The sequence below is a fragment of the Triticum dicoccoides genome, chromosome 6A, assembly GCF_002162155.2.
Source record: "Triticum dicoccoides isolate Atlit2015 ecotype Zavitan chromosome 6A, WEW_v2.0, whole genome shotgun sequence".
Lineage (NCBI taxonomy): Eukaryota > Viridiplantae > Streptophyta > Magnoliopsida > Poales > Poaceae > Triticum > Triticum dicoccoides.
In genome coordinates, this window is record NC_041390.1 from 41,928,857 (window position 1) to 41,940,032 (window position 11,176).

Consider the following 11,176-nt stretch of genomic DNA (forward strand, 5'->3'; position numbering starts at 1 on the left):
CGGTCATAGTTGCTCTTCTGGCGGGACTGGGCCGCCTTGAGGTTATCCTAGACAATGCGAACCTGCTCTTCAGCTTGTTGAATAATGTCTGGACCAATGAGCGTCCGTTCCTTAGTTTCTGACCAATTCAGAGGGGTTTGTCACTTACGTCCATAAAGCACTTCAAAGGGTGCCATCTTCAAGCTGGCTTGATAGCTGTTGTTATAAGAGAACTCCGCATAAGGGAGAGATTCTTCCCACTTCTTTCCGAAAGAAATAACACAAGCTCGAAGCATGTCTTCAAGAATTTGATTGACTCGCTCGACTTGGCCTTGGGATTGGGGATGATAAGCAGTGCTCCAGGTAATATGAGTTCCCATTGCCTCTTGGAAACTATCCCAGAACTTTGAAGTGAATATACTGCCACGGTCTGAACTGATCTCCTTCGGGATGCCATGGAGTGACACAATTCGGGAGATATACAAGTTTGCTAATTGACTAGCAGTGATAGTCTCCTTCACTGGCAGAAAGTGAGCAACCTTCGAGAATTGGTCGATGACGACAAAGATAGCATCGTTACCTTTCCGAGACTTGGGAAGGCCAGTGACAAAGTCCATCTAAATCTTATCCCATTTCCATTCAGGAATAGGGAGAGGTTGCAGAAGTCCATCCGGTTTCTGATGTTCCGCTTTGACGCGACGACAAACGTCACATTCTTCAATATATCGAGCAATGTCTTGCTTCATCTTAGACCACCGATACTTCTGACGAATGTCCAAGTACATCTTGGTACTTCCCGGATGAATAGAGAGAGGGGTGTCATGCGCTTCTTTCATCACCTTCTCTGTCATAAGCTCGAATCAGGGTACCACAATGCGATCTCTGAAGTATAAGGTTCCATCTTCACCAAGTGAAAAATCTCTGGATTTCTCTAAGGCAAGATCCTTTTTCATCAGATCAACATGAGCATCTTTGGCTTGAGCAGACTTAATTGCTTTTAGAAGAGTTGGTTCCAAGACAAGGTTATTCAGAGAACCCTGTGGAACTAGTTGAAGGTTCAGCTTGCATAGCTCTTCATAAAGGCGGGGTTGAGCCTTGTAGACCATGTGGTTATTGCAATAAGACTTACGGCTTAGGGCATCGACCATTACATTAGCCTTACCAGGGGTATATGATATACCGCAGTTGTAGTCAGCAATAGCTTCCATCCATCGCTGCTGACGGAGGTTCAGATCTGGCTGAGTAAACAGGTACTTCAGACTCTGATGATTGGTGAAGATCTCGCAACGATTACCGAGAAGGTACTGTCGCCATAGCTTCAGTGCATAGATAACCGCAACAAGCTCAAGGTCATGAACTGGGTAGTTCTCTTCGTGAGGGCGCACTTGACGGGAAGCATAAGTAACCACTCTGCGCTCTTGCATTAGGACACAGCCTAATCCTTGATATGAAGCATCGCAATAGATGACGAAGTCTTTGCGAGAATCAGGGGGAGCAAGCACTGGGGCAGATGTCAGCTTGTCTTTGAGTGCCTGGAAACTTTCCTGACATTTGTTGGTCCAATCAAACTTAATGCCTTTGTGAAGCAGATTGGTCAGTGGCTTGGCGATCTTGGAGAAGTTCTCAACAAAGCGGCGACAATAGCTGGCTAGTTTGAGAAAGCTTCTGACTTGTGTGACAGTCTTCGGAGGGGTCCAGTCAAGAATAGCCTGAACGCGCTCTGGGTTGACGGCAATACCGTCCTTGGAGATGACATGCCCAAGGTAGGTTACTTCAGGAAGCCAGAATTCGCACTTGGAATACTTGGCATAAAGTTGATGTTCTCGAAGTTTCTCTAGAACAAGTCGAAGATGTTCAACATGTTCTTCTTTGTTCTTCGAACATACCAGGATATCATCCAGATAGACTACGACGAACTTGTCGAGGTAATCCATGAATATGTAGTTCATCAGATGAGAGAATGTGGCTGGAGCATTGGTCAAGCCAAAAGACATGACGGTGTACTCGTAAGAACCATAACGAGTGATGAATGCGGTCTTTGGAATATCCTCTTCACAAACACGGATCTGGTGGTAACCCAACATTAAGTCGAGTTTAGAGAATATTGATGAACCAGCCAATTGATCATACAGATCATTGATCCGAGGAAGGGGATATTTGTTCTGAATTGTAGCTTGGTTGATAGGACGATAGTCTTGGACCAAACGGTTCGTTCCATCCTTCTTCTTTACAAAGAGAGAAGGTGCTCCCCAAGCTGAAGAAGTTGGACGAATGAAACCACTGCGAAGAGATTTGTCGATTTCCTCCTTAAGTTCAAGGAGTTCTTGCGGCGGCATCTTGTAGGGTCGTTTGGCAATAGGAACGGTGCCTGGTTTCAAGTTGATGACGAACTCGACAACCCGAGTAGGAGGTATTCCTGGAAGTTCTTTTGGAAACCCGAGTAGAATGTCATGCAGCTGCGTCTCCGTCCCGCCCAGGATGAAAAGCCCATTTTCTATCATGATTTTTTGTCATAGAAGTAGGAGCCCACCACATCTATGATGATACTGGGTTTTGTCACAATTATCGTCATAGAAGTGTCATATGTATGACAGAAAAAAAAATTCGTTCGGCCCAAAATGTCACGGATGTCTTTTTTTGTAGTGAATGCCCATGTGATGGTTAGTGCTAACAGGCCAGAGGCCCCTCGGATCAAATATCCAAACCGTAGTGGATTAGGAGCACGCGGTAACGAGCAGAGACTCATGATCGATGTGACCCCGTCACCCCGTCTCGAGTACTTGCAGCAAGGGCTAAGAATGCCCGGCCATGCCTCGTAAGTATCTCGCGGGCACCTTCCAGGTCAACCCGACTCCACATCACTCGCTATTAAGCTCGCGCAGGTACCCCTCAGGGCCGACCCGTCTTAGTAACATGGCTCAGTGCAAAGTCATAGTAACCATAGTAACTGTGTGTCTAACACCAAGGGGAAAACCCGAGGAATCACCCCCGGTGAATTCCACTTGATGTTGTCATCAAGGTGAACATAAGAGGATCCACCCTCGAGATTCACATTTGATGGGTTGCACGACAGAGCCGTAACGGAAGTGGTTAAGGAGGAAATCACCCTCGGTGACCTCGACCGTATAGCTACACTACAGAGATCTCATCAGGAGTGATGTAAGAGGTTCCACCCTCGGCACTGGATGGTAACTCTGTAGAGTCGTACAACTAGGGGGGTGATGTGTGGTGTCGGGGCCTGGATGTCGATCACGTTGATCGAGTCATCAAACATAAAGCAAGGCAACTGGGACAAGGTGGGGGTCACTGATGAATCACTATCCAACCTATACTAAGCAGTTTAGGATAAGCAGGTAAGGTATGAAAGCAGGTAACAAAAAAGGCTATGCATCAGAGTAGGATCATACATAAAGCAGTAGCAGTTCTAACGCAAGCATGAGAGGGAAAGAAATGGGTGATATCGGAATGCTCAAGGGGGGTTTGCTTGCCAGGTTGCTCTGGCAAGGAGGGGTCATCGTCGACGTAGTCGATCCCAGGGGCAACATCGGTCTCGGGGTCTACCGGAGATAGGAGGGGGAAGAAATAGTAAATACAGAGCAAACAATGCATCACAAGGCATAAACATGACGATAGGTAGAGCTAGAGTTGCCCTAATGTAGTACTACACGTTGCAGACGGAGGGGATAAACATCCGAGGATGAATCCCCGACGTTAGACGAATTCCGGACAGATGAAAGAGAGGGGACGGTTCCATGTTCAGCATGTTAGGGGCATGTGACAGGTGAATGGACCACACATTTGGATTCGTGGGATTTTTCTGAGCAACTTTCACATAGAAAACATTTTCATCTGATCTACGGTTTAATTTCTATGAATTTTCAAAGTTTAAACAATATCCTGGAATTATTTAAATTAACAGAAAGGGAAATATGACATCAACATGATGCAATGTTGATGCAAGCAGGTCAACAGGTCGGCTGACCGGTCAAACCAGACATGTGGTGCCCACATGTCAGCCACTGTAATTAACAGAGTTTATATTAAACTAAACTAAGGTTAAATAGCTACTGGGCCCCACATGTCAGTCTCTAATTAGTAACTAATTAGGTTTTAGATATTTAAAACATTTTAATTAATTAAATAGGCGGTGTGGCCCGCGTGTCAGTGGCACTGGCTGCCTGGTCAGCAGTTGACTAGCTCAACCCAGTCAACTGGGACCCGCTGGGCCCACTGGCAGTGGCACTGGGGTGGCCCCAGGACAACCACGTAGGCGGCAGCCGGCGTTTCTCCGCCGGCGACGTCAAAACGTGGCGGGGGCACCCGTGCCTCGTTGGGATTTCGCTACTCGGTATCGTTCGGCGCGCGGCTTGGTCCATTCGAACGACCACTCGATGCCGCGTCGAGTGGTGGTAGTGGTATGGCCGGACTTTGCCAGAAAACGCGGCGGCGAGCGGAGGAGCGGACGCCAGAGTTCGGGCGTCATCGGATACGGCGTTGCGTGGCACGGGAAGGCGCGCTAGGGGTCTTGTTGGACTCTCACGAGCTCCAGGAGCTCGTCTACGAGCTCGAACGCGAGCTCGGGCTACGGTGGTCACGGCGGCAAGCTTGTCTATGGCGACGAGTACGGCCATGACGTGGTCGGCGGCTACGAGCGCGAGGATGAGCAGGGAGTGAGGGGAGAAGGAGAGGAGCTCACAGCGCTCCTGCAGATGTGCAAAGTGGGCTCGGGGGAGGCTCGATGTGGCTGGAATTCGACAGCGGTGACGATGGACGTCAGAGGTTGAAGAAGGGGGTCATCCGCGTCGATGCAGATGGAGGAGGGCCTCCCAGCTCGTTCCAGCAGGCGAAGGCGAAGCAGTTGATGTTGGGGAGGCCGGTGGAATCGTCGAAGGGGAGTGTGGGCGACGCTCGCCGTGGTAGTGCTAGGTGGAGGGCGGCGATGGCGCTCGGGTGAGGCGGCAAGCAAGACAGAGTGGGGGAGGAGCGGGTGGACCTAGGAGGCGAGACAGGGGAGTGGAGGTAGGTGGGGAGGAGGTCGAGGCGTCGAGGGGAGGGGTCGACCTTATCCTCCTCATCGATGGCGAGGTGGTTCGGTGGTGACGCGTGGGCGCGCGCAGGGTCAGGTGAACATAGAAGACGACCAAGGAGGAAGATGGGCTGGGCCTGGCTGGAGTGGGTTAGGTGGGCCGGCCCAGGTGGGTTCGGTCCAGGGAGGAGGTTGCTCTCTCTCTCTCCCTTTTCTATTTCTTTTTTTTAACTTTCAGCTTTAGCTATTATAGGCCATTTAGACACATTGGAAAAAAGTTGGTTCACCACCAATATTACCAGAAGAATATTATCCACATGATGAACATTTTAGTTTTCATGTTTGAGCATTTTGAATTTCACTCATAGTTTGAAAATGAATTCAACTGGAATTTGAAAGAGAGAGGAGACAATGATGATCAAACACTTGTTTAGCAAAATGATTAACTTAACCCCAGGGTTTACTGTAGCATCATTACACCGGGGTGTTACAACTCTCCTCCTCAAAAAGAAATTCTCGTCCTGAGAATTAAGAGGTAGAAGGGAACAGGTCGGGGTATTCAGCACGGAGGTCATCCTCGCATTCCCAAGTGGCTTCATCTTTAGAATGATTTGACCATTTCACTTTGAGGAACTTGGTAACCTTCTAGCGTGTTCGACGTTCAGCTTCTTCAAGAATGCAGATCGGATGCTCCTTGTATGTGAGATCATCTTGTACTTCAATCAGTTCCAGATCCACTTCACGTTCCGGATCCTTGAAGCATCGACGAAGTTGCGACATGTGGAAGACATCATGGACGTGAGAGAACTAAGGTGGCAACTCCAATTGATAAGCCACCATTCCACGACAGGCGAGGATGCGGAAGGGACCAATGTAGCACGGAGCTAGCTTGACTCCGAACCAATAAGTGCCTCTCAAAGGAGTGACACGCAGATAAGCTTGTTCACCAGGTTGATAAGTTGAACCCCAGTGTTTTCGGTCATAGTTGCTCTTCTGGCGGGACTGGGCCGCCTTGAGGTTATCCTAGACAATGCGAACCTGCTCTTCAGCTTGTTGAATAATGTCTGGACCAATGAGCGTCCGTTCCTTAGTTTCTGACCAATTCAGAGGGGTTTGTCACTTACGTCCATAAAGCACTTCAAAGGGTGCCATCTTCAAGCTGGCTTGATAGCTGTTGTTATAAGAGAACTCCGCATAAGGGAGAGATTCTTCCCACTTCTTTCCGAAAGAAATAACACAAGCTCGAAGCATGTCTTCAAGAATTTGATTGACTCGCTCGACTTGGCCTTGGGATTGGGGATGATAAGCAGTGCTCCAGGTAATATGAGTTCCCATTGCCTCTTGGAAACTATCCCAGAACTTTGAAGTGAATATACTGCCACGGTCTGAACTGATCTCCTTCGGGATGCCATGGAGTGACACAATTCGGGAGATATACAAGTTTGCTAATTGACTAGCAGTGATAGTCTCCTTCACTGGCAGAAAGTGAGCAACCTTCGAGAATTGGTCGATGACGACAAAGATAGCATCGTTACCTTTCCGAGACTTGGGAAGGCCAGTGACAAAGTCCATCTAAATCTTATCCCATTTCCATTCAGGAATAGGGAGAGGTTGCAGAAGTCCATCCGGTTTCTGATGTTCCGCTTTGACGCGACGACAAACGTCACATTCTTCAATATATCGAGCAATGTCTTGCTTCATCTTAGACCACCGATACTTCTGACGAATGTCCAAGTACATCTTGGTACTTCCCGGATGAATAGAGAGAGGGGTGTCATGCGCTTCTTTCATCACCTTCTCTGTCATAAGCTCGAATCAGGGTACCACAATGCAATCTCTGAAGTATAAGGTTCCATCTTCACCAAGTGAAAAATCTCTGGATTTCTCTAAGGCAAGATCCTTTTTCATCAGATCAACATGAGCATCTTTGGCTTGAGCAGACTTAATTGCTTTTAGAAGAGTTGGTTCCAAGACAAGGTTATTCAGAGAACCCTGTGGAACTAGTTGAAGGTTCAGCTTGCATAGCTCTTCATAAAGGCGGGGTTGAGCCTTGTAGACCATGTGGTTATTGCAATAAGACTTACGGCTTAGGGCATCGACCATTACATTAGCCTTACCAGGGGTATATGATATACCGCAGTTGTAGTCAGCAATAGCTTCCATCCATCGCTGCTGACGGAGGTTCAGATCTGGCTGAGTAAACAGGTACTTCAGACTCTGATGATTGGTGAAGATCTCGCAATGATTACCGAGAAGGTACTGTCGCCATAGCTTCAGTGCATAGATAACCGCAACAAGCTCAAGGTCATGAACTGGGTAGTTCTCTTCGTGAGGGCGCACTTGACGGGAAGCATAAGTAACCACTCTGCGCTCTTGCATTAGGACACAGCCTAATCCTTGATATGAAGCATCGCAATAGATGACGAAGTCTTTGCGAGAATCAGGGGGAGCAAGCACTGGGGCAGATGTCAGCTTGTCTTTGAGTGCCTGGAAACTTTCCTGACATTTGTTGGTCCAATCAAACTTAATGCCTTTGTGAAGCAGATTGGTCAGTGGCTTGGCGATCTTGGAGAAGTTCTCAACAAAGCGGCGACAATAGCTGGCTAGTTTGAGAAAGCTTCTGACTTGTGTGACAGTCTTCGGAGGGGTCCAGTCAAGAATAGCCTGAACGCGCTCTGGGTTGACGGCAATACCGTCCTTGGAGATGACATGCCCAAGGTAGGTTACTTCAGGAAGCCAGAATTCGCACTTGGAATACTTGGCATAAAGTTGATGTTCTCGAAGTTTCTCTAGAACAAGTCGAAGATGTTCAACATGTTCTTCTTTGTTCTTCGAACATACCAGGATATCATCCAGATAGACTACGACGAACTTGTCGAGGTAATCCATGAATATGTAGTTCATCAGATGAGAGAATGTGGCTGGAGCATTGGTCAAGCCAAAAGACATGACGGTGTACTCGTAAGAACCATAACGAGTGATGAATGCGGTCTTTGGAATATCCTCTTCACAAACACGGATCTGGTGGTAACCCAACCTCAAGTCGAGTTTAGAGAATATTGATGAACCAGCCAATTGATCATACAGATCATTGATCCGAGGAAGGGGATATTTGTTCTGAATTGTAGCTTGGTTGATAGGACGATAGTCTTGGACCAAACGGTTCGTTCCATCCTTCTTCTTTACAAAGAGAGAAGGTGCTCCCCAAGCTGAAGAAGTTGGACGAATGAAACCACTGCGAAGAGATTTGTCGATTTCCTCCTTAAGTTCAAGGAGTTCTTGCGGCGGCATCTTGTAGGGTCGTTTGGCAATAGGAACGGTGCCTGGTTTCAAGTTGATGACGAACTCGACAACCCGAGTAGGAGGTATTCCTGGAAGTTCTTTTGGAAAGACGTCTAGGAATTCGCGAACAACTGGGATCTTTTCAATTCCCTCAAGAGGTGTTGCATTCAACGCATTCAAAGCATAAAGTCATGCTTCAGCGTTTTGAACAATCTAAGCATGGTAGCTTACTATCTCCTCGGAAGGATGTAGGAGATGAACGACTTTGGTGGCACAAACGATGGAGGCAGTATGTGCTTTCAACCATTCCATTCCCAGAATGAGGTCAATATTGGAAGACTCCAGAATAATGGGAGAAACATGAAATTCCAACCCTTCAATTTCAACGGGGACATCGCGACCAATCATGGTAGTTCGACACTGACCCGCAGGGGTGCGTACCACTATCGGAGTGTTCATGGGCTCGCATCGAATGTCATGTGCATATGCAAAATTTTCTGACATGAATGAATGCGATTCCCCTGAATCAAATAAAAAAGATGCTTGTACTGAATTAATGAGAAGAGTACCCATCACAGTGGCAGGTTGGTCTTGAGCTTCATTCAGATCAACATGATTAGCCTGACCACGACCATATGGTCTGGCATTGTGGTTGCGGGGTTGATTGATACCACGAGCATTAGAAGGCAGAGCCAGCTGATTCTGATTCTGAGGGAAGTTCCTGGAATGATGGCCCAGAAGGCCATACTTGAAGCACATACCATCATTGGGATTGGGAGCAGAAGCTTGGGGTGGTACAACCCGAAGAGGCTGCCTCTGCGGTGGAGGAGGCAGACGAGGTGCGGCATAGGACTATCTTGGTGCAGGTGCAGCTGGACGATACATGTTGTGGGGAATCCATATCCGATGCTTCTGCGCTGATGGGCCCAAAGATGAGCCAGCGTCATGGCTGCGCCTAAGGGATCCCTGGTGTTCCTGAAGACCAGTCTCAACCTGAATAGCCTTGTTCACCAAGGTGGCGAAGTCAGCAAAGTCATGAGCGAGCAGTGCTAGCTTAATATCAAGGTGAAGTCCATCATAGAACTTTTCTTGCCTACGAGCATCAGTTGCAATGTCTTCTTCAGCATAACGAGACAAGTCTAGAAATTCCCGCTGATAAGCATCTACAGTATTGTTGCCTTGGGTGAGGTTGTCGAACTCGCGCTTCTTCTTGTCCATGATTCCTTGAGGAATGAAGCGGGCACGGAAAGCAGCTTGCAAATCCGGCCAAGTGATGACCGTTCCAGCAGGCAGGGTATGCCTGTGGCTGTCCCACCATTGAGCAACAGGACCCTTCAGAAAGAAAGATGCAAAGGTGAGATAGCTAGCAGGGGCCACACTAGCAGACTCCATTTCATATGTGATGTCGCGGAGCCAGTCATCAGCATCAAGGGGTTGAGTTGAGCTGCGGTAAATAGTTGGGTTGAGACGCATGAAGTCCTGCAGAGTTACTGGGGTTGGCTGTTGATTCAAGGTCTGACGAGGAAACTGAGCCATCATTCCTTCCATGAACTGGCGGTTCAGCTCAAATTGTTGCAACATTCCAACAAAGAATTCGGGCGGTGGTGGATCGTTAGCACCACAGCCACGACCAACGGGTCTAACCATCCTGCTAACATATAATAGGGGGGTAGTTCAGCATTGAGCATTTGTAAAAACAAGGATCACTCATGATGAAACATGCGTAATGAAAGAGGTACGATGGATACCACTTCGTTGTCATCACGACGGTGTGTGTACTATCCAGAATACTATTCTAAGGAAAACTGTGGCTTATCCAGCTTTGGGGTGAATGTGGTCACGGGATCCTAATGTTAGAGTTAGTAAAACCATTTTAACCCGAATAGAAGAGAGATCAGAGTCCCAGAGTATAGACGAGGAATAAAAGATCCTAATACCACCCATATGGCGACGTGGGCCCGTAAGACACACAACCAAGTTAGTAAAAGTTTTTTTGTAGTGACTAGACTCGACTTCGACCAAGGAGTTGCAAAGGGGGCTACATACAAGTAGTCGGCTCTGATACCAACTTGTGACGCCCTCGATTCAATCATACACCAATCATACATGCAAATGTGTACGATCAAGATCAAGGACTCGCGGGAAGATATCACAACACAACTCTAGACACAAATTAAAATAATACAAGATTTATATTACAAGCCAGGGGCCTCGAGGGCTCGAATACATAAGCTCGAATACACAAGAGTCAGCGGAAGCAACAATATCTGAGTACAGACATAAGTTAGACAAGTTTGCCTTAAGAAGGCTAGCACAAAAGGAACAACGATCGGAAAGGCAAGGCCTCCTGCCTGGGAGCCTCCTAACTACTCCAAGTCGTCAGCGGCCGTCACGTAGTAGTAGGCACCCTCGGGGTAGTAGTAGTCATCAGTGGCATCGTCTGGCTCCTAGGGTCCGTCATCTGGTCGCAACAATCGGGTATGGGAGAAAAGAGGTAGCAAAGCAACCGTGAGTACTCATCCAAAGTACTCGCAAGACTTACATCAGATCTAAACTAAGTATGCATCTGTATCAAAGGAAATGGGATGTATCTATGGACTAAACTGCAGAATGCCAGAAGAGAAGGGGAAAGCCTAGCCTATCGAAGACTAGCGTCTTCAAGCATCTTCAAGCATCTTGCAGCATATAGAAGAGTACATATCAACATAATGTAAAGTAGTAGTGTTATCAATCTCGGCCAGAGATCCTTCCTCGACTCCCTGCGAGAAAGTAATCCCAGAGCCATACTATCCATTTCTCATATCCATTTCTCATCTCAAGTATCCAGTTCTAGTTGTATCGATCGGGATACAACTCCAAGTGTTCGTCACCGTAGGACAGGCTATTGAT